We start from the raw sequence: 22,342 nt of genomic DNA on the forward strand, positions 1-22,342 counted from the left end.
AATCTATATGTTGCTATGCAGGGACAGACTGGTCCACAGGGGTACAGGGGAAAATTCCATTGGGCTACACTGCCTGTGGGCCCATTCCCTCCTCTATGTAGAGCTGTCCCTAGGCAAAGGCAAACTAGGCAAATGCCTAGGGCATTTGGCATGCCTAGGGGCACAAGCAGCTTCTGCTGATTAACATGATATGTGGCATGCCTATATTCTGTGTGTGACTGCGTCTCTATCTGCATACGAAATGCATTACTAATGTGCGGTATTATGTGTATGTGTACTACAGTAATTTGTGACATAATGTATAGAGAGGGCACTACTGTGTGGTCTAATGTGAATAAAGAACAATATGGTGTGGTGTAATGTGAATAAGGAGCAATACTGTGTGGTGTAATGTGAATAAGGGCCACTACTGCGAGGTGTAACATATATAAGGTAAAGTGGTGCTACTGTGTGATGTAATGTGAATAAGAGACACTATTGCGTGATATAATGTGAATAAAGTTTCAGTACTGTGTGGTGTAATTTCAACTGGGGGTACTATTGTGTGGCCATGCCCCTTCCCAGCAAGAACATCTCCCGTTTTGGGCTGCGCACCGAATGTGCGCACTGTTCCTATTTAAAATATAGGGGGCAGGAGCACCAAAATTAGGACTGCTATGGGGTGAGGGGTGATGGTGCTGGGAAAGGGGGTGCAGGGTCAGAGGCGGTACTAGCATCTGTGCAAGGGGGCACCAGCCAAAATCTTGCCTAGGGCATCATATTGGTTAGGGCCGGCTATGCCTCTATGGATCAGGTTCAAGACTTTGTACTTGAATTATACATTATAATAAAGTTACATTACACTGTAGAGGAGTATGGTGAATTTACTACAGTGCATTACTGTTATTAATCTGTACATTATCATGTATGCACTATCGGTATTTATTATTATATATATATATATATATATATATATAGTACAGCAGGCCCGGCACTCCTCGAGAGGTGATATAGCTGGGTTTGGTGCCCTTACAAAAACAGCATGTAGAGAGACAAAGGTACGGCACTCATAACCACTTGTCAGCAAAAAACGACAGGAAACCGTTCAGTAGTACAACGTTTCAAACTCTGTATTGAGTTTTTCGTCAGGTGACGAAAAACTCAATACAGAGTTTGAAACGTTGTACTACTGAACGGTTTCCTGTCGTTTTTTGCTGACAAGTGGTTATGAGTGCCGTACCTTTGTCTCTCTCTCTCTCTCTCTCTCTATATATATATATATATATATATATATATATATATATATATATTTATATATATATATATATATATATATATATATATATATATATTTTATTTTTTTTATTTTTTTGAGGAGATCAAGGGTAGGGTGCCCTCTCCTGAGGTAGGTGGGCATTTCCAGACAGAGATCAGCCAGGAAACAGTACACCAGTCCAGGGTTTCTGTGCAATCTAGCTGTAGTTATTTTATTGTGCAGTACAAAAACACAAAACATAAAATAAATCCTAGCCCACCTGGGCACTAACTAACCTGTCTCAGAGTGGTGGTACCTAATGCCCCTACCACAAACATAAGCATGTGCAAAACGCTTGCGGTTAGAAAATCACAGTGTCACAGTGTCTCTTAATAAGCCTTCTGCCTGTTTCCCCCCAGGTAGCGAGACACTGAGTAAAACCCTGACACACCTTTATTAGCCTCTACAGCAGGCATGTCCAAACTGCGGCCCTCCAGCTGTGTGAAACTACATATCCCAGCATGCCCTGACACAGTTTTGATGTCAGAGAATGCTAAAGCTGTGTCAGGACATGCTGGGATGTGTAGTTTCTCAACAGCTGGAGGGACGCAGTTTGGACATGCCTGCTCTACAGCATCAAGCACTAATTAGCCTGTTGTCAGGCTGAAGACCTGAAATGACTCCAATGCATGGAGCCCATCCTCACTCTCAATTGATAACCCCAGAAACACTTAACTTTTACTAGGTCAGAATCCTAGGACAAATATATCTTCCATGTACAACCTTACCAGTGCTTTTATCACAATATTTATAAAGCAGCCCAAACCATGCACTTCCTAATGGCTAGCCAAGCCTCTCTGGTGGCTGGCCACACCCCAAGGAATGGGCCCCATTCCCTGCATTCCCCTGGTGGGTCCATCATGCCCCAGTCCGACACTGTTTCTATGTGTTTGTTGTGAGTGTGTATTCACATGTCTTTTACTGAACAATATCTGGCATGAAATAGATGTGGCAGCCCATAGTTTGTGGCGTGGGAGAAGTTCTAGGCAATGTAACTTTGTACTGCTCCCCGTACCCCATTTCTAGGGATCTGCACATATTTATATTAGAGATGAGCGCCGGAAATTTTTCGGGTTTTGTGTTTTGGTTTTGGGTTCGGTTCCGCGGCCGTGTTTTGGGTTCGACCGCGTTTTGGCAAAAACCTCACCGAATTTTTTTTGTCGGATTCGGGTGTGTTTTGAATTCGGGTGTTTTTTTCAAAAAACACAAAAAAACAGCTTAAATCATAGAATTTGGGGGTCATTTTGATCCCAAAGTATTATTAACCTCAAAAACCATAATTTACACTCATTTTCAGTCTATTCTGAATACCTCACACCTCACAATATTATTTTTAGTCCTAAAATTTGCACCTAGGTCGCTGGATGACTAAGCTAAGCACCCTAGTGGCCGACACAAACACCGGGCCCATCTAGGAGTGTCCACTGCAGTGTCACGCAGGATGTCCCTTCCAAAAAACCTCCCCAAAACAGCACATGACGCAAAGAAAAAAAGAGGCGCAATGAGGTAGCTGTGTGAGTAAGATAAGCGACCCTAGTGGCCGACACAAACACCGGGCCCATCTAGGAGTGTCACTGCAGTGTCACGCAGGATGTCCCTTCCAAAAAACCCTCCCCAAACAGCACATGACGCAAAGAAAAAAGAGACGCAATGAGGTAGCTGTGTGAGTAAGATAAGCGACCCTAGTGGCCGACACAAACACCGGGCCCATCTAGGAGTGTCACTGCAGTGTCACGCAGGATGTCCCTTCCAAAAAAACCCTCCCCAAACAGCACATGACGCAAAGAAAAAAAGAGGCGCAATGAGGTAGCTGTGTGACTAAGATAAGCGACCCTAGTGGCCGACACAAACACCGGGCCCATCTAGGAGTGTCACTGCAGTGTCACGCAGGATGTCCCTCCAAAAAACCCTCCCCAAACAGCACATGACGCAAAGAAAAAAAGAGGCGCAATGAGGTAGCTGTGTGAGTAAGATAAGCGACCCTAGTGGCCGACACAAACACCGGGCCCATCTAGGAGTGTCACTGCAGTGTCACGCAGGATGTCCCTTCCAAAAAACCCTCCCCAAACAGCACATGACGCAAAGAAAAAAAGAGGCGCAATGAGGTAGCTGTGTGAGTAAGATAAGCGACCCTAGTGGCCGACACAAACACCGGGCCCATCTAGGAGTGTCACTGCAGTGTCACGCAGGATGTCCCTTCAAAAAACCCTCCCCAAACAGCACATGACGCAAAGAAAAAAAGAGGCGCAATGAGGTAGCTGTGTGAGTAAGATAAGCGACCCTAGTGGCCGACACAAACACCGGGCCATCTAGGAGTGTCACTGCAGTGTCACGCAGGATGTCCCTTCCAAAAACCCTCCCCAAACAGCACATGACGCAAAGAAAAAAAGAGGCGCAATGAGGTAGCTGTGTGAGTAAGATAAGCGACCCTAGTGGCCGACACAAACACCGGGCCCATCTAGGAGTGGCACTGCAGTGTCACGCAGGATGTCCCTTCCAAAAAACCCTCCCCAAACAGCACATGACGCAAAGAAAAATTAAAGAAAAAAGAGGTGCAAGATGGAATTGTCCTTGGGCCCTCCCACCCACCCTTATGTTGTATAAACAGGACATGCACACTTTAACCAACCCATCATTTCAGTGACAGGGTCTGCCACACGACTGTGACTGAAATGACGGGTTGGTTTGGACCCCCACCAAAAAAGAAGCAATTAATCTCTCCTTGCACAAACTGGCTCTACAGAGGCAAGATGTCCACCTCATCATCATCCTCCGATATATCACCGTGTACATCCCCCCTCCTCACAGATTATCAATTCGTCCCCACTGGAATCCACCATCTCAGCTCCCTGTGTACTTTGTGGAGGCAATTGCTGCTGGTCAATGTCCTCCACCGGAGGAATTGATTATAATTCATTTTAATGAACATCATCTTCTCCACATTTTCTGGATGTAACCTCGTACGCCCGATTGCTGACAAGGTGAGCGGCGGCACTAAACACTCTTTCGGAGTACACACTTGTGGGAGGGCAACTTAGGTAGAATAAAGCCAGTTTGTGCAAGGGCCTCCAAATTGCCTCTTTTTCCCTGCCAGTATAAGTACGGACTGTGTGATCGTGCCTACTTGGATGCGGTCACTCATATAATCCCTCCACCATTCTTTCAATGGTGAGAGAATCATATGCAGTGACAGTAGACGACATGTCCGTAATCGTTGTCAGGTCCTTCCAGTCTGGACCAGATGTCAGCATCAGCAGTCGCTCCAGACTGCCCCTGCATCACTGCCAGCGGGTGGGCTCGAATTCTGAGCCTTTTCCTCGCACCCCCAGTTGCGGGAGAATGTGAAGGAGGGAGATGTTGACAGGTCGCGTTCCGCTTGACTTGACAATTTTCTCACCAGCAGGTCTTTTCAACCCCAGCAGACTTGTGTCTGCCGGAAAGAGAGATCCAAGGTAGGCTTTAAATCTAGGATCGAGCACGGTGGCCAAAATGGGTAGTGCTCTGATTTCAACAGATTGACCACCCGTGAATCCTTGTTAAGCGAATTAAGGGCTCCATCCACAAGTCCCACATGCTAGCGGAATCGCTCCGTGTTAGCTCCTCCTTCAATGTCTCCAGCTTCTTCTGCAAAAGCCTGATGAGGGGAATGACCTGACTCAGGCTGGCAGTGTCTGAACTGACTTCACGTGTGGCAAGTTCAAAGGGCATCAGAACCTTGCACAACGTTGAAATCATTCTCCACTGCGCTTGAGACAGGTGCATTCCACCTCCTATATCGTGCTCAATTGTATAGGCTTGAATGGCCTTGTGCTGCTCCTCCAACCTCTGAAGCATATAGAGGGTTGAATTCCACCTCGTTACCACTTCTTGCTTCAGATGATGGCAGGGCAGGTTCAGTAGTTTTTGGTGGTGCTCCAGTCTTCTGTACGTGGTGCCTGTACGCCGAAAGTGTCCGCAATTCTTCTGGCCACCGACCAGCATCTCTTGCACGCCCCTGTCGTTTTTAAAAAATTCTACACCACCAAATTCAAGGTATGTGCAAAACATGGGACGTGCTGGAATTTGCCCATATTTAATGCACACACAATATTGCTGGCGTTGTCCGATGCCACAAATCCACAGGAGAGTCCAATTGGGTAAGCCATTCCGCGATGATCTTTCCTCAGTTGCCGTAAGAGGTTTTCAGCTGTGTGCGTATTCTGGAAAGCGGTGATACAAAGCGTAGCCTGCCTAGGAAAGAGTTGGCGTTTGCGAGATGCTGCTACTGGTGCCGCCGCTGCTGTTCTTGCGGCGGGAGTCCATACATCTACCCAGTGGGCTGTCACAGTCATATAGTCCTGACCCTGCCTGCTCCACTTGTCCACATGTCCGTGGTTAAGTGGACATTGGGTACAGCTGCATTTTTTAGGACACTGGTGAGTCTTTTTCTGAGGTCTGTGTACATTTTCGGTATCGCCTGCCTAGAGAAGTGGAACCTAGGGAATGGTATTTGGTAACGGGGGCACACTACCTCAAGAAATTGTGTAGTTCCCTGTGAACTAACGGCGGATACCGGACGCACGTCTAACACCAACATAGTTGTCAAGGCCTCAGTTATCCGCTTTGCAGCAGGATGACTGCTGTGATATTTCATCTTCCTCGCAAAGGACTGTTGGACAGTCAATTGCTTACTGGAAGTAGTACAAGTGGTCTTCCGACTTCCCCTCTGGGATGACCATCGACTCCCAGCAGCAACAACAGCAGCGCCAGCAGCAGTAGGCGTTACACGCAAGGATGCATCGGAGGAATCCCAGGCAGGAGAGGAATCGTCAGAATTGCCAGTGACATGGCCTGCAGGACTATTGGCATTCCTGGGGAAGGAGGAAATTGACACTGAGGGAGTTGGTGGGGTGGTTTGCGTGAGCTTGGTTACAAGAGGAAGGGATTTACGGTCAGTGGACTGCTTCCGCTGTCACCCAAAGTTTTTGAACTTGTCACTGACTTATTATGAATGCGCTGCAGGTGACGTATAAGGGAGGATGTTCCGAGGTGGTTAACGTCCTTACCCCTACTTATTACAGCTTGACAAAGGCAACACACGGCTTGACACCTGTTGTCCGCTTTTCTGTTGAAATACCTCCACACTGAAGAGCTGATTTTTTTGGTATTTTCACCAGGCATGTCAACGGCCATATTCCTCCCACGGACAACAGGTGTCTCCCCGGGTGCCTGACTTAAACAAACCACCTCACCATCAGAATCCTCCTGGTCAATTTCCTCCCCAGCGCCAGCAACACCCATATCCTCCTCATCCTGGTGTACTTCAACACTGACATCTTCAATCTGACTATCAGGAACTGGACTGCGGGTGCTCCTTCCAGCACTTGCAGGGGGCGTGCAAATGGTGGAAGGCGCATGCTCTTCATGTCCAGTGTTGGGAAGGTCAGGCATCGCAACCGACACAATTGGACTCTCCTTGTGGATTTGGGATTTCGAAGAAAGCACAGTTCTTTGCGGTGCTTTTGCCAGCTTGAGTCTTTTCAGTTTTCTAGCGAGAGGCTGAGTGCTTCCATCCTCATGTGAAGCTGAACCACTAGCCATGAACATAGGCCAGGGCCTCAGCCGTTCCTTGCCACTCCGTGTGGTAAATGGCATATTGGCAAGTTTACGCTTCTCCTCCGACAATTTTATTTTAGGTTTTGGAGTCCTTTTTTTACTGATATTTGGTGTTTTGGATTTGACATGCTCTGTACTATGACATTGGGCATCGGCCTTGGCAGACGACGTTGCTGGCATTTCATCGTCTCGGCCATGACTAGTGGCAGCAGCTTCAGCACGAGGTGGAAGTGGATCTTGATCTTTCCCTAATTTTGGAACCTCAACATTTTTGTTCTCCATATTTTAATAGGCACAACTAAAAGGCACCTCAGGTAAACAATGGAGATGGATGGATACTAGTATACTTATGGATGGACTGCCGAGTGCCGACACAGAGGTAGCTACAGCCGTGGACTACCGTACTGTGTCTGCTGCTAATATAGACTGGATGATAATGAGATGAAATCAATATATATATATATGTATGTATATATAATATCACTAGTACTGCAGCCGGACAGGTAGATAATATATTTATTAGGTAATGATGACTGATGACGGACCTGCTGGACACTGTCAGCTCAGCAGCACCGCAGACTGCTACAGTAAGCTACTATACTATAGTAGTATGTACAAAGAAGAAAGAAAAAAAAAAACCACGGGTAGGTGGTATACAATTATGGATGGACTGCCGAGTGCCGACACAGAGGTAGCTACAGCCGTGGACTAACGTACTGTGTCTGCTGCTAATATAGACTGGATGATTGATAATGAGATGAAATCAATATATATATGTATGTATATATAATATCACTAGTACTGCAGCCGGACAGGTAGATAATATATTTATTAGGTAATGATGACTGATGACGGACCTGCTGGACACTGTCAGCTCAGCAGCACCGCAGACTGCTACAGTAAGCTACTATACTCTATAGTAGTATGTACAAAGAAGAAAGAAAAAAAAAAAACCACGGGTAGGTGGTATACAATTATGGATGGACTGCCGAGTGCCGACACAGAGGTAGCTACAGCCGTGGACTAACGTACTGTGTCTGCTGCTAATATAGACTGGATGATTGATAATGAGATGAAATCAATATATATATGTATGTATATATAATATCACTAGTACTGCAGCCGGACAGGTAGATAATATATTTATTAGGTAATGATGACTGATGACGGACCTGCTGGACACTGTCAGCTCAGCAGCACCGCAGACTGCTACAGTAAGCTACTATACTCTATAGTAGTATGTACAAAGAAGAAAGAAAAAAAAAAAACCACGGGTAGGTGGTATACAATTATGGATGGACTGCCGAGTGCCGACACAGAGGTAGCTACAGCCGTGGACTAACGTACTGTGTCTGCTGCTAATATAGACTGGATGATTGATAATGAGATGAAATCAATATATATATGTATGTATATATAATATCACTAGTACTGCAGCCGGACAGGTAGATAATATATTTATTAGGTAATGATGACTGATGACGGACCTGCTGGACACTGTCAGCTCAGCAGCACCGCAGACTGCTACAGTAAGCTACTATACTCTATAGTAGTATGTACAAAGAAGAAAGAAAAAAAAAAACCACGGGTAGGTGGTATACAATTATGGATGGACTGCCGAGTGCCGACACAGAGGTAGCTACAGCCGTGGACTAACGTACTGTGTCTGCTGCTAATATAGAGTCTAGACTGGATGATAAATTATTGATAATGAGATGAAATCAATATAATATCACTAGTACTGCAGCCGGACAGGTACTATATATATTTATTATGTAATGACTGATGACGGACCTGCTGGACACTGTCAGGTCAGCACAGCACCACAGACTGCTACAGTAAGCTACTATAGTAGTATGTATAAAGAAGAATGAAAAAAGAAAAAAACCACGGGTAGGTGGTATACAATATTATATATATATATATATATATATTATATACAATTATATATATATATATATATATATATATATTAAACTGGTGGTGATTGATTATTAAACTGGTGGTCACTTCAGGTCACGTTGCAACTTGCAACTAGTACTCCGAGGCCTAAGCAGACAATCACAAAATATATTATTATACTGGTGGTCAGTGTGGTCACAACAATGGCAGTGTGGCACTGACTCTGGCAGCAAAAGTGTGCACTGTACGTTATATGTACTCCTGAGTCCTGCTCTCAGACTCTAACTGCTCCCCACTGTCAGTGTCTCCCCCACAAGTCAGATAATACACTTACAGTCACACTATCTAATCTATAAATATCACTTCAGCAAGTAGTATAGTAGTATACAGTATAGTAGTACTCCTCCTAATAATGCTCCCCAAAATACTGTGTCTCTCTCTTCTCTAAACGGAGAGGACGCCAGCCACGTCCTCTCCCTATGACTCTCAATGCACGTGTGAAAATGGCGGCGACGCGCGGCTCCTTATATAGAATCCGAGTCTCGCGATAGAATCCGAGCCTCGCGAGAATCCGACAGCGTGATGATGACGTTCGGGCGCGCTCGGGTTAGCCGAGCAAGGCGGGAAGATCCGAGCCTGCTCGGACCCGTGTAAAAAACCTGAAGTTCGGGCGGGTTCGGATTCAGAGGAACCGAACCCGCTCATCTCTAATTTATATACACATCACAACTGTTGAAACTGTCACAAAAACAAATTGTGTGTGCGTCTGTTTAATTTCAATCTCATTACAATCTTTTAGTGATATTATATTTATGCTGTATATATATATATATATATATATATATATATATGGTATCTCTCCTGGAAATACTTGTATATTATATTATTACTTTTGTTTATTTTTGGAGATCTCCTTGGTCTCCTCTATTATCCTCAAAATAGTATCTTTGGTAACAGTATTGCAGAAAACTGTATACAGATGCGTCCTCATATGTCCAGCGTCAATATGACATGCAGCGCAAGATGCCTGGTGTGAGTGAGACGCCAGCTCCCATGCTACTCTGCTAATGTCGGGCATTTTATGTTGCCGAAAAATGATTAAAGTGATATATTGTGTGTGACAGTGTGTGTACGCAGCAGACCAAAACTTGCATTGGAGAAACACTGCGGCTGCTACATTGTGGCACTTCATATACAGACTCAGTCGCAGACAGATATACAAGTGTCCCATATCAGATTAATCAGTGCAGTTTTCTTGTGCATCCTAGTCACATTCTGATGCGACTAAGATGCATTTTTGGTAAAAAAAGAAGAAAGAAAAAAAGACACTATACGCGGGGCAGTTTGGGGTGACTGCAGCAAATATGTATAAGGACACAGCTGTGTGTTCCCAAAATCTTAAAACCCTGAAAAGAATTTGCTGTAGATTATTAAAATTGAGCCTGGTTCCTGACCCCAGGGCCGTTCCTTGGGCCGGGTGAGCCGTTCAATCGCACGGGGATCCGCGGCCACTGTTTTCAGCAGTATCCTACGCGGTCTAGCTGACCGCATAGAATACTGATAAAATGTCCTATCCAAAATGGACGCCACAATAGAGGAGACCTCTAGCATCTGTCAGGGACGAGGCGCCGAAACCCAGAAGTGCCGGGAGTCGCATCCACCTGTCGGGGACCCGACGGGAGATGCTGCAGTGTAGCGGGCACCAAGGGGGAGGCGGCGCTAGGTGTGAAACCCCTCGACGAGCAAAAGGGTATCCATTATTGGGCAGGCCAGGGCATGGTGAGACCTCTGACTTCTCTTTCTCTTGGTCTTATTATTGTGCTTCCTCCTAATTGGAAAGTACATGCTCGCACATTATAAAAAAAGTTAAAAAAGAATATACAGCATAGAGAAAACCGACACTGCCGACACTGACAGCAGAGCCGACACCTACAGCCGTACACCCACAGGCTCAACTCCGTGGGCTTACTCTTACTGAGCACAGTAAGCTTATGCTTTCAGGCAGTGGTTCCCAAACTGTGTGCCGTGGCTCCCTGGGGTCCCTCGAGACACTTGCAGGGGTGCCTTGGATTGGTGGTCCAGGACCAATTCAAATTATTTATGGTCAATATAATACATACTTGCCGATATTCTGGCTGCTCTCTGCGGGAGAGAGCAGCCAGGTCGGCTCAGCAAGGAGGCAGGGGCAGGCTGTGATGTGGGGAGGAGGTGGACCGGAGGCGGACTGGGGGCGGAGCAGGGCCGGACTGGGGGCGGAGTTACTATGTCACACCCTTTAAGCCACGCCCCCGCTCTGTAATGCCGCGATCCCCGGCATTACACTGCAGGGGGCGTGGCTATGATGACGCGATTCAGCAAGAATCGCGTCATCAACTGCCCGGACCGCCCACTTTACACAGTAAGTGGGCGGACGGGCAGGGTGACTGCTGCTCGGCCGGGAGACTTGCCTGCTCTTCCGTGGGGTCGGGAGGGTCACCCGATTTTCGGGAGCCTCCCGGCCATTCCGGGAGAGTAGGCAAGTATGATATAATAGGCAAAACTAGTGCTGGTGGCTGCCTGTCATAAAATATGGGAACAAACAGAAGCAAATGTTGTCCCTCACCACACAATTGAGCCTAAGGATTACATATAAATACAATTTACTTAATTTAATTATCCTTTCTAAATTTCTCAATAAGAAATTTTTGGCCTAGGGGTGCCGTGAAAAAAATTCTGATACTCTAGGGCGCCATGATTCAAAAAAGTTAGGAAACCACTGCTTTAAGGAATTGGTGGCTGGGCTTCTAGTGCCACCTGCTGGTCAACTGAAGCTACAATATTTCTCACTAAGAAGTATCTGACTTAAGACATGAGATTGTGAAAGTAACACCTATCAGCGCGGACGTGTACTGCTACATCTGAGAGGCGTGTCATACACATGACTTACATCCAAATGTAAATGAGCCCCAAAGTTAGTAAGATCTACTTGTTGAAGAAAGGACACTGATATTTTGCAGGATGTGTTGGTGTATTGTGCTTTAAAAGAGGTTCCATATACTGTAAGTGGCCATGAGAAACCTTATTAATATGCATGTAGCCATAGGGATCATTGGGGTATATTTACTAAGGTCCCGATTTTGACCGAGATGCCGTTTTTTCATCAAAGTGTCATCTCGGTAATTTACTAAGCAAAAATCACGGCAGTGATGAGGGCATTCGTAATATTTTGGAAGTCCTAGGAAAAAATCACGAATCAATACACCATCGGTCAAATACGCCTGCAATTTGGTAGAAATCGGGAATTTACTAAAAAGTGCAAAACACAAACACTGCCGACAATAGCCAAACACTGCCGTGATAAAAAATAAAATACAAATCGTGAAAAAGTGCTAAAAAAAACAGACCTGCCTTTTTATCCCGTGTTTGTATAGGCATGCACGGATCCATGAGATCCGTGCATGTTTTTCAGTGGGAAGGGGGGGGAAATGTTCTAAATTTTCAGAAAGAAAATTGCGTGGGGTCCCCCCTCCTAAGGCAAACCAGCCTCGGGCTCTTTGAGCCGATCCTGGTTGCAGAAATATGGGGGGAAAATGGACAGGGGTTCCCCCATATTTAAGCAACCAGCATCGGGCTCTGCGCCTGGTCCTGGTTCCAAAAATACGGGGGACAAAAAGAGTAGGGGTCCCCCGTATTTTTGAAACCAGCACCGGGCTCCACTAGCTGGACAGATAATTCCACAGCCGGGGGTCACTTTTATATAGTGCCTTGCGGCCGTGGCATCAAATATCCAACTAGTCACCCCTGGCCGGGGTACCCAGGGGGAGTGGGGACCCTTTCAATCAAGGGGTCCAACTAGAGGAGCCCGGTGCTGGTTTCAAAAATACGGGGGACCCCTACTCTTTTTGTCCCCCGTATTTTTGGAACCAGGACCAGGCGCAGAGCCCAAAGCTGGTTGCTTAAATATGGGGCAACCCCTGTCCATTTTTTCCCCATATTTCTGCAACCAGGATCGGCTCAAAGAGCCCGAGGCTGGTTTGCCTTAGGAGGGGGGACCCCACGCAATTTTTTTTTTTACATTTAAACTTTATTTATTTTTTTAACAAAGTGCACAATGAAGCCCAGCACGGATCTCTCAGATCCGGCCGAGATTCATTGTATTAAAGTCGGCAGTGTTTTACAAGTCACTCACGTAAAACACTGCCAAAAAAAACGAATGACATCGACATCGGAAAACCCGAAAATGCAGAATACGGCAGCTTAGTAAATTAGTCGTAATCAATTCAAAAAGTTGCATATTTACACTTTCGATGTCATTCGTGATTGAACTTTGCCCTCTAACGGGAAAACACGAATCTTAGTAAATTTACCCCATTGTGCCTTATAACCAATGCGGTGAAATGGCTCTGATGTTCCCATTTGAATGAATGTAGCTCTGATTTATTTTTCCCCCCAAGAATGTAACAGCTACATAATGGGAATAAGGTGCAATCAGGGAGATTGCTGGTCTATTTAGGGAGTGAGGGAGATTGCTGCTATTTCAGGGAGTCTCCTGCAGAATGAGGGAGGGTAGGCAACTATTGGGCCATATGTAATAGCCGACAACTTGCCGAAAGTGACAGTGTGTCCCATTTATCAAAGTATATTTGTGGCTATATCCCCGAAAACAGCCATTCTCGGGGGTTAGCTTCAAATATAAGCATACTTACCTACTTTGTATTTCTCCTCTCCGGGAGAAGCCCGGAGAGGATATGCTGCAGGTTTCTTCGGGGGGCGGGGCCGGACTGTGACATCACTAAGCCCCGGGAAAGGCCGCGATTCGCGTGTCCGCGGGAAGGGCGGGGCTAAAATTACGCAATTTGCGTCATTTTAACCCCTTCTCCACCCGACGGACCCGCGAATGCGGGAGGTTATCTCTCCATCCTGCCCGCATCACTAGGGTGCGAGCAGGATGCGGGAGACCTGCCCACTCTTCCGGGAGTGCGGGGGGCTACCCCAAAAAACGGGAGCCTCCCGCAGCTTCCGGGAGAGTAAGTAAGTATGAATATAAGCTATCACCTGAATGTAAGAATTAGGGATCGCAGCTATCTCCGAAGTTACGGAATTCGGTGATCGGTGGTGTTCATTAGAGCAGATGAATAGGAGCAATGATGCGCCAATCTCTGCAGAGGTTGCACAAAAGTGAGCTTCTATTTGGCCATTTTTAGATTAATTGATTAATCATTGTGTAGTGGAAACTGTGCGCATCGGAAGGTGATTCTGTGTTTGCAGGGTCCACGGGGTCTTTTAGCTAGATGTGAAAGTTAGGGGTCTATTTAGCTAGCAATAAGTCACTAAAAACTAAAGTTTTATGCATGATTTCTGTATCACAGCTACTGTATGTAGGAAATCTCCACAACTCCACCTGGGAGATGGAGCGGAACATGTGGGGCAGGGAGAGCATGAATTCAAGTCAGACAAGCACCAGGAAAGACTATTATATATAGACAATATAGAGATGGGGCATGAGCAGTAATATACAGAGCAGGACAGTCTTTTCAGACAACCAAATTATTTTAGTGGTTTGGATTAGGGGTTAGGACTGGCTTGGCCAACCTGTGGCCAGCTGTTGTAAAACTACAAGTCCCATCATGCCTTGCCACAGTTTTGCGATTAGTGAATTCTAAAATTGTGGCAGGGCATGCTGGGATGTGTAGTTTCACAACATCTGGAGAGACACAGGTTGGCCAGGACTGGGTTACGGTATGAGGGATTGGGTATTAGGGTTGGTTTAGTGTTTAGTTTAGGGTGTTAGGGTTAAGGGTTATAGTTAGGGTGAAGTTTGGGGTTAGGGCTGAGCTAGGGTCAGGGTTTAGGGGTGTTAGGGTCGGGATAAGGGTAGGGATGCTCTGCATCCTCGATTAACCAGGATTGTACCACATTAAGGGCATGTGCCCCATGCTTGGCTCATAGCCGATATACTGCAAAACAATGCATGGCAGAAACAGCTAATGACTAGAGATGAGCGGGTTCGGTTCCCAGAGAACCGAACCCCCCCCCCCCCCAAACCTCATGCTCGAAGCCGGGATCCGAGCACAGCTCAGGACTTCCTGCCAGACTCGGAAACCAGAACGAGGGAAAATGTCATCATCCCGCTGTCAGATTCTCGCGGGTTTTGGATTCCATATAAACAGCGGTGTGTCACCGCCATTTTCACTCCGGACTCGGAGAGTGAGGGAGACAGACCTCTGTCTCTTTGTGGGTGGTGGCGTAGGGTGGGGTCTATAGGGGTGCTGTTCCTGTCACTGTGGTGTCCCTGTGCTGTTAAGGGTGCTGTCCTGGCTGTCACTGGTGTTTCATGTGCTGTTTGGGTGCTGCAGCTGTACATGGGTGCTGCTGTTCTGGCTGTCACTATGTTGTACAGGGGGCAGGGGCACTGTCTTCCTGTATGCTGTAAAACTTCAGGGGTGCTGTTGTTAAAATAAAAGCACACTGGTCCTTTATGCTGTGAAAATACAGGGGTGCTGGCCCAGTCTTGTATGCTGTATAAATTCAGGGGTGCTGTTGTTAAAATAAAAGCACACTGGTCCTGTATGCTGTGAAAATACAGGGGTGCTGGCCCTGTATTGTATGCTGTAAAAATTCAGGGGTGTTGTTGTTAAAATAAAAGCACACTGGTCCTGTATGCTGTGAAAATACAGGGGTGCTGGCCCTGTCTTGTATGCTGTAAGCAAATCTGGGGTGCTGCTGTTGTTAAAATAAAAGCACACTGGCCCTGTATGCTGTAAAAAAAATCAGGGGTGCTATTGTTAAAATAAAAGCACACTGGTCTTGTATGCTGTAAAAATTCAGGGGTGCTGTTGTTAAAATAAAAGTACACTTGTCCTGTATGCTGTGAAAATACAGAGGTAATGACCCTGTCTTGTATGCTGTTAAAAATCAGGGGTGCAGTTGTTAAAATAAAAGTACACTGGTCCTTTATGCTGTAAAAATTCAGGGGTGCAGCTGTTGTTAAAATAAAAGCACACTGGTCCCGTATGCTTTGAAAATACAGAGGTAATGACCCTGTCTTGTATGCTGTTAAAAATCAGGGGTGCAGTTGTTAAAATAAAAGTACACTGGTCCTTTATGCTGTAAAAATTCAGGGGTGCAGCTGTTGTTAAAATAAAAGCACACTGTCCTGTATGCTTTGAAAATACAGGAGTGTTGGCATAGTCTTGTATGCTGTAAAAATTCAGAGTGCTGTTGTTAAAATAAAAGCACACTGGTGCTGTATGCTGTAAAGATTCAGGGGTGCTATTGTTATAATAAAAGTACACTGGCCCTGTATGCTGTAAAAATTCAGGGGTGCAGTTGTTAAAATAAAAGCACACTGGTCCTGTATGCTGTGAAAATACAGGGGTGCTGGACAAGTCTTGTATGCTGTAAAAATTCAGAGGTGCAGTTGTAAAAAAAAAAAGCACACTGGTGCTGTATGCTGTAAAAATTCAGGGGGCAGCTGTTAAAAGCAAACTGGTCCTGTATGCTGTAAAAATTCAGGGGTGCAGTTGTTAAAATAAAAGCGCACTGGTCCTATATGCTGTAAAAATTCAGGGGTGCAGCTGTTAAAATAAAAGCACACTGGTCCTGTAAGCTGTAAAAATTAAAGGATGTAGCTGTTGTTAAAATAAAAGCACACTGGTCCTGTATGCTGTGAAAATACAAGGGTGCTGGCCCAGGCTTGTATGCAGTAAAAATTCAGGGGTGCAGTTGTTAAAATAAAAGCACACTGGTCCTGTAAGCTGTAAAAATTCAAGGATGTAGCTGTTGTTAAAATAAAAGCACACTGTTCCTGTATGCTGTGAAAATACAGTGGTGCTGGTCCAGTCTTGTGTGCTGTGAAAATTCAGGGGTGCAGTTGTTAAAATAAAAGAGGCAATTTAGAGGCCCTTGCACAAACTGGCTTTTTTAACTTAAGTTGCCCCCCCTCCAGTGTGTACTGCGAAAGAGTGTTTAGTGCAGCTGGTAACCTTGTCAACGATCGGTGTAGGAGGTTACTTCCACAAAATGTGGAGAACATGATGTTCATCAAAATGAATTATAAATTCCTCCAGGAAGACCTTTACCAGCAATTGCCTCCAGAAAGTACACAGTCTTGTCTGCTGTGGAAAATCAGGGGTGCAGTTGTTAAACTAAGAGCACACTGGTCCTGTAAAAGCACACTGGTCCTGTATGCTGTAAAAATACAGGAGTGCTGCTGTTAAATTAATATTACACTGGTCCAGTATGCTATAAAAATTCAGAGGTGCAGCTGTTAAAATAAAAGCACAAAGGTTCTGTATGCTGTAAAAGTCAGGGGTGCAGTTGTTAAAATATAAGCACACTGGTCCTGTATGCTTTGAAAATAAAAGGGTGCTGGCCCAGTCTTGTATGCTGTAAAAATTCAGGGGTGCAGTTGTTAAAATAAAAGCACACTGGTCCTGTATGGTGTAAATATTCAGCGGTGCAGCTGTTGTTAAAATAAAAGCACACTGGTCCTGTATGCTGTGAAAATATAGGGGTGCTGCCACTGTCTTGTATGCTGTAAAAATTCAGGGGTGCAGTTGTATAAATAAAAGCACACTGGTCCTGTATGCTGTAAAAATACAGGGGTGCTGCTGTTAAAATAAAAGCACACTGGTCCTGTATGCTGTGAAAATTCAGGGGTGCAGTTGTTAAAATAAAAGCACACTGGTCCTGTATGCTGTAAATATTCAGGGGTGCAGGTGTTGTTAAAATACTGGCCCTGTATGCTGTGAAAATATAGGGGTGCTGGCCCTGTATTGTATGCTGTAAAAATTCAGGGGTGTTGTTATTAAAATAAAAGTACCCTTGCCCTGTATGCTGTAAAAATTCAGGGGTGCAGTTGTTAAAATAAAGGCACACTGTTCCTGTATGCTTTGAAAATACAGGGGTGCTGGACAAGTCTTGTATGCTGTAAAAATGCAGGGGTGCAGTTGGTAAAATAAAAGCACACTTGTCCTGTATGCTGGGAAAATGCAGGGGTACTGGCTCAGTCTTGTATGCTGTAAAAATTCAGGGGTGCAGTTATTCAAATAAATGCACACTGGTCCTGTATGCTGGGAAAATACAGGGGTGCTGGCCCAGTCTTGTATGCTGTGAAAATTCATGGGTGCAGTTGTTAAAATAAAAGCACACTGGTCCTGTATGCTGTGAAAATACAGGGGTGCTGGCCCAGTCTTGTATGCTGTAAATATTCAGGGGTGCAGTTGTTAAAATAAAAGCACACTGGCCCTGTATGCTGTAAAAATTCAGGGATGCAGTTGTTAAAATAAAAGCACACTGGTCCTTTATGCTGTAAAAATTCAGGGGTGCAGCTGTTAAAATAAAAGCACACTGGTCATGTATGCTGTAAAAATACAGGGGTGCTGGCCCAGTCTTGAATGCTGTGAAAATTCAGGGGTGCAGTTGTTAAAATATAAGCACACTGGTCCTGTATGCTGTATAAACACAGGGGTGCTGGCCCAGTCTTGTATCTTGTAAAAATTCAGGGGTGCAGTTGTTAAAATAAAAGCACACTGGTCCTGTATGCTGTAAATATTCAGGGGTGCAGGTGTTGTTAAAATAAAAGCACACTGGTCCTGTATGCTGTGAAAATACAGGGGTGCTGGCCCTGTATTGTATGCTGTCAAAATTCAGGGGTGTTGTTTTTAAAATAAAAGTACCCTGGCCCTGTATGCTGTAAAAATTCAGGGGTGCCGTTGTTAAAATAAAGGCACACTGTTCCTGTATGCTTTGAAAATACAGGGGTGCTGGCCCAGTCTTGTATGCTGTAAAAATTCAGGGGTGCAGTTGGTAAAATAAAAGCACACTTGTCCTGTATGCTGGGAAAATGCAGGGGTACTGGCTCTGTCTTGTATGCTGTAAAAATTCAGGGGTGCATTTGTTCAAATAAATGCACACTGGTTCAGTATGCTGGGAAAATACAGGGGTGCTGGCCCAGTCTTGTATGCTGTGAAAATTCATGGGTGCAGTTGTAAAAAATAAAAGCACACTGGTCCTGTATGCTGTAAATATTCAGGGGTGCAGCTGTTGTTAAAATATAAGCACACTGGTCCTGTATGCTGGGAAAATACAGGGGTGCTGGCCCTGTATTGTATGCTGTAAAAATTCAGGGGTGTTGTTGTTAAAATAAAAGCACACTGGTCCTGTATGATGGGAAAATACAGGGGTGCTGGTCCAGTCTTGTATGCTGTAAAAATTCAGGGGTGTTGTTATTAAAATAAAAGTGCCCTGTATGCTGTAAAAATTCAGGGGTGCAGTTGTTAAAATAAAGGCACACTGTTCCTGTATGCTTTGAAAATACAGGGGTGCTGGCCCAGTCTTGTATGCTGTAAAAATTCAGGGGTGCAGTTGTTAAAATAAAAGTACACTGGTCCTGTATACTGTAAAAATTCAGGGGTGCAGCTGTTGTTAAAATAAAGGTACATTTGTCCTGTATGCTGTAAGAATACAGGGGTGCTGTGAAAATAAAGGGGCACTGTTCTGTGTGCTGTAATAATATGTGAAATGGAGAACAACAATTTGGAGGAAAAAATAGTGGAAGATCAGGAACCACTTCCAGTTCCAGTGGCAAACGGAGGATTTCTAGAGGGGGGTTTCCAAATGCAGTCCACAACCTCCCACTCTGTGGAACATTGGAGCAAGTGCGGGTGTGGCAGAAGAACCTAGTAATATCTGTGGACATTAATGTAAACACTGGTCTATTTATATATTGGATACTGTATAGCATACAGTATTAATATTTAACACTATAGATGATCTATAGTATAGGCTGTATCAAACATATTTGAATAATATAAATAAATGGTCAGGAAAGGTTAAACATACCATGATAAATAAATACACAAACATAATAGAACCAGTAGGAGACAGAACTGTATTTTCTAAGCACACATTCTCCCACCTCATGGTAAGGCTCCTGTCTCTTCTTCCTGCCAGCTACTCTCTGGTCCAGAGCAGTGATTGAGGACTCAGATACACACACACAGCAAACTGGACATGTGCAGCAGCTCTTCTCTGTCCTTTAAACTGCATGATGTGGTGGCAGCTCTAGTAATGATATTATATACCATAGCTATTATTGTCATAATTTTTGCCACTTGCCATAATTTTAGCCACTTGCCAAGGTTTGCCTATGCAGTTCCTAGTACTAGTGCTGAAGCTGCTGCTGCCACCAGTCATGACACTGACAATGCAATTCCATCAACGTCATCTGCTAAGGCTGATGCCCAATGTTATAGAGGGCATGTAAAATCCAAGAAGCAAAAATTTATAATCAGAAAAAAAAAAGAAATTATTTGATGAGAAATGTAAAATTGACAATATGCCATTCACGACACGAAGTGGCAAGGCATAGCTAAGGCCTTGGCCTATGTTCATGACTGGAGGTTCAGCTTCTCATGAGGATGGAAGCCCTCCTCCCTCTCGAAAAATGTAAAAAATTAAGCTTGTTAAAGCACAGGAAAAAAACAACTGTGCATTCAAAGATATCACAAATCCCCAAGGAGAGTCCAAGTGTGTCCGCAGTTGCGATGTCTAGGCCTGACCTTCCCAAGACTGTATGGGAAGAGGAGGATCCTACCACCATTTGCACGCCCCCTGCAAGTGCTGGGAGGAGCACCGCCAGTCCAGTTGCTGATATATAGATTGAGGATGTCACTGTAGACGTACACCAGGATGAGGAGGATATTGTTGTAGCTGGCGCTGAGGAGGAAGCTGACGATGAGGATTCTGATGGTGATGTAATTTGTCTGAATAAGGCACCAGTGGAGACAGTTGTTGTCCATGGGATGAGAAAGCCCATTGTCAGGCCTGGGCAAAATACCAAAAAAGCTACCTCTTCGGTGTGGAATTATTTCTCCACAAATACGGACAACAGGTGTCAAGCCGTGTGTTGCCTTTGTCAATCCGTAATAAGAAGGGGTAAGGACGTTAACCACCTAGGAACATCCTCCCTTATACGTCACCTACAGCACATTCATCAGAAGTCATTGTCAAGTTCAGAAACTTTGGGTAAGAGCATAAGCAGTCCTCTGACACCTAAATCCCTTCTTCCTCTTGTACCCAAGCCCCTGCAAGCCACACTACCAACCCCCTCAACGTCAATTTCCTCCTCAGTCAGGAACATAAGTAGTCCTGTAGGCCATGACACTGGCATGACTGACGAGTCCACTCCTAAGTATGATTTTTCCGGAGGATCCTTGAGTGGTACTCCTACTACTGCTGCTGCCGCTGTTGTTGTTGCTGCTGGGAGTCGATCATCATCCCAGAGGGGAAGTCGGATGACCACTTGTACTAAATCAACTAAGCAATTGACTGTCCAACAGTCCTATGTGAGGAAGGTGAAATATGACAGCAGTCATCCTTTTGTAAAGCGGATTACTGAGGCCATAACAACAATGCTGGTGTTAGACGTGCGTCCGGTATCCACCAATAGTGTTGGGATTTAGACAGTTGATGGACATACTGGGGGAAATTCAATTGTTTGAAAAGTCAGTTGAGTGTCTGTTTTTTCCTATCTAATAGACAGGAAAAAACAGACACCCAACTACTTTTCAAACAATTGAATATCCCCCACTGTGTCCTCGGTACCAAATCCCGTCTAGATTCCACTTCACTAGGAAAGCGATTCCCGGACTGTACAGGGACATTAAGAAAAGTGTCCTCAGTGTCCTGAAAAATGCGGTTGTACCCACTGTCCACTTAACCACGGACATGTGGACAAAAGGAGCAGGGCAAACTAAGGACTACATGACTGCGACAGCCCACTGGGTAGATGTATTGCCTCCAGCAGCAACAACAGCAGCGGCACCAGTAGCAGCATCTCGCAAACGCCAGCTCTTTCCTAGGCAGGCTATGCTGTGTATCACCAGTTTCCGTAAGAGGCACACCGCTGACAACCTCTTACGGAAACTGAGGAACATCATCGCAGAATGGCTTACCCGACTTAGACTCTCCTGGGGATTTGTGATATCTGACAACACCACCAATATTATGCCACCAATATTAACACCACCAATATTATTATTACATCGGGGCAAATTCCAGCACGTCCCATGTTTTGCACATACAATTAATTTGATGGTTCAGGATTTTTTTTTAAATGACAGGGGCGTGCAGGAGATGCTGTCGGTGGCATGAAAAATTGTGGGCCACTTTCGACATTCAGCGACTGCGTGCTGGAGACTGGAGTGCCAGGAAACACTCCTGAACCTGCTCTGCCATCACCTGAAGAAAGAGGTGGTAACGAGATGGAATTCAACCCTCTATATGCTTCAGAGGATGGAGGAGCAGCAAAAGGCCGTTCGAGCCTATACATCTGCCTATGATATAGGCAAAAGAGGGGGAATGCACCTGACTCAAGCGCAGTGGAGAATGATTTCCCTGTTGTGCAAGGTTCTCCAACCCTTCAAACTTGCCACACGTGAAGTCAGTTCAGACACTGCCAGCTTGAGTCAGGTCATTTCCCTCATCAAGATTTTGCAGAAGCAGCTGGAGAGATTGAAGGAGGAGCTAAGACGGAGCTATTCCGCTAAGTGTGTGGGACTTGTGGAT

The 22,342-nt window shown here is 45.2% G+C and overlaps 1 protein-coding gene across 1 annotated transcript in view; it reads right to left on the reverse strand.

Moving 5' to 3' along the window:
• Window positions 1–22,342, reverse strand: part of LOC134944426 (uncharacterized) — a 231,442-nt gene that overhangs the window by 11,715 nt on the left and 197,385 nt on the right.

The sequence above is a fragment of the Pseudophryne corroboree genome, chromosome 7 (genome assembly GCF_028390025.1).
Source record: "Pseudophryne corroboree isolate aPseCor3 chromosome 7, aPseCor3.hap2, whole genome shotgun sequence".
NCBI classification, from domain to species: Eukaryota; Metazoa; Chordata; class Amphibia; order Anura; family Myobatrachidae; genus Pseudophryne; species Pseudophryne corroboree.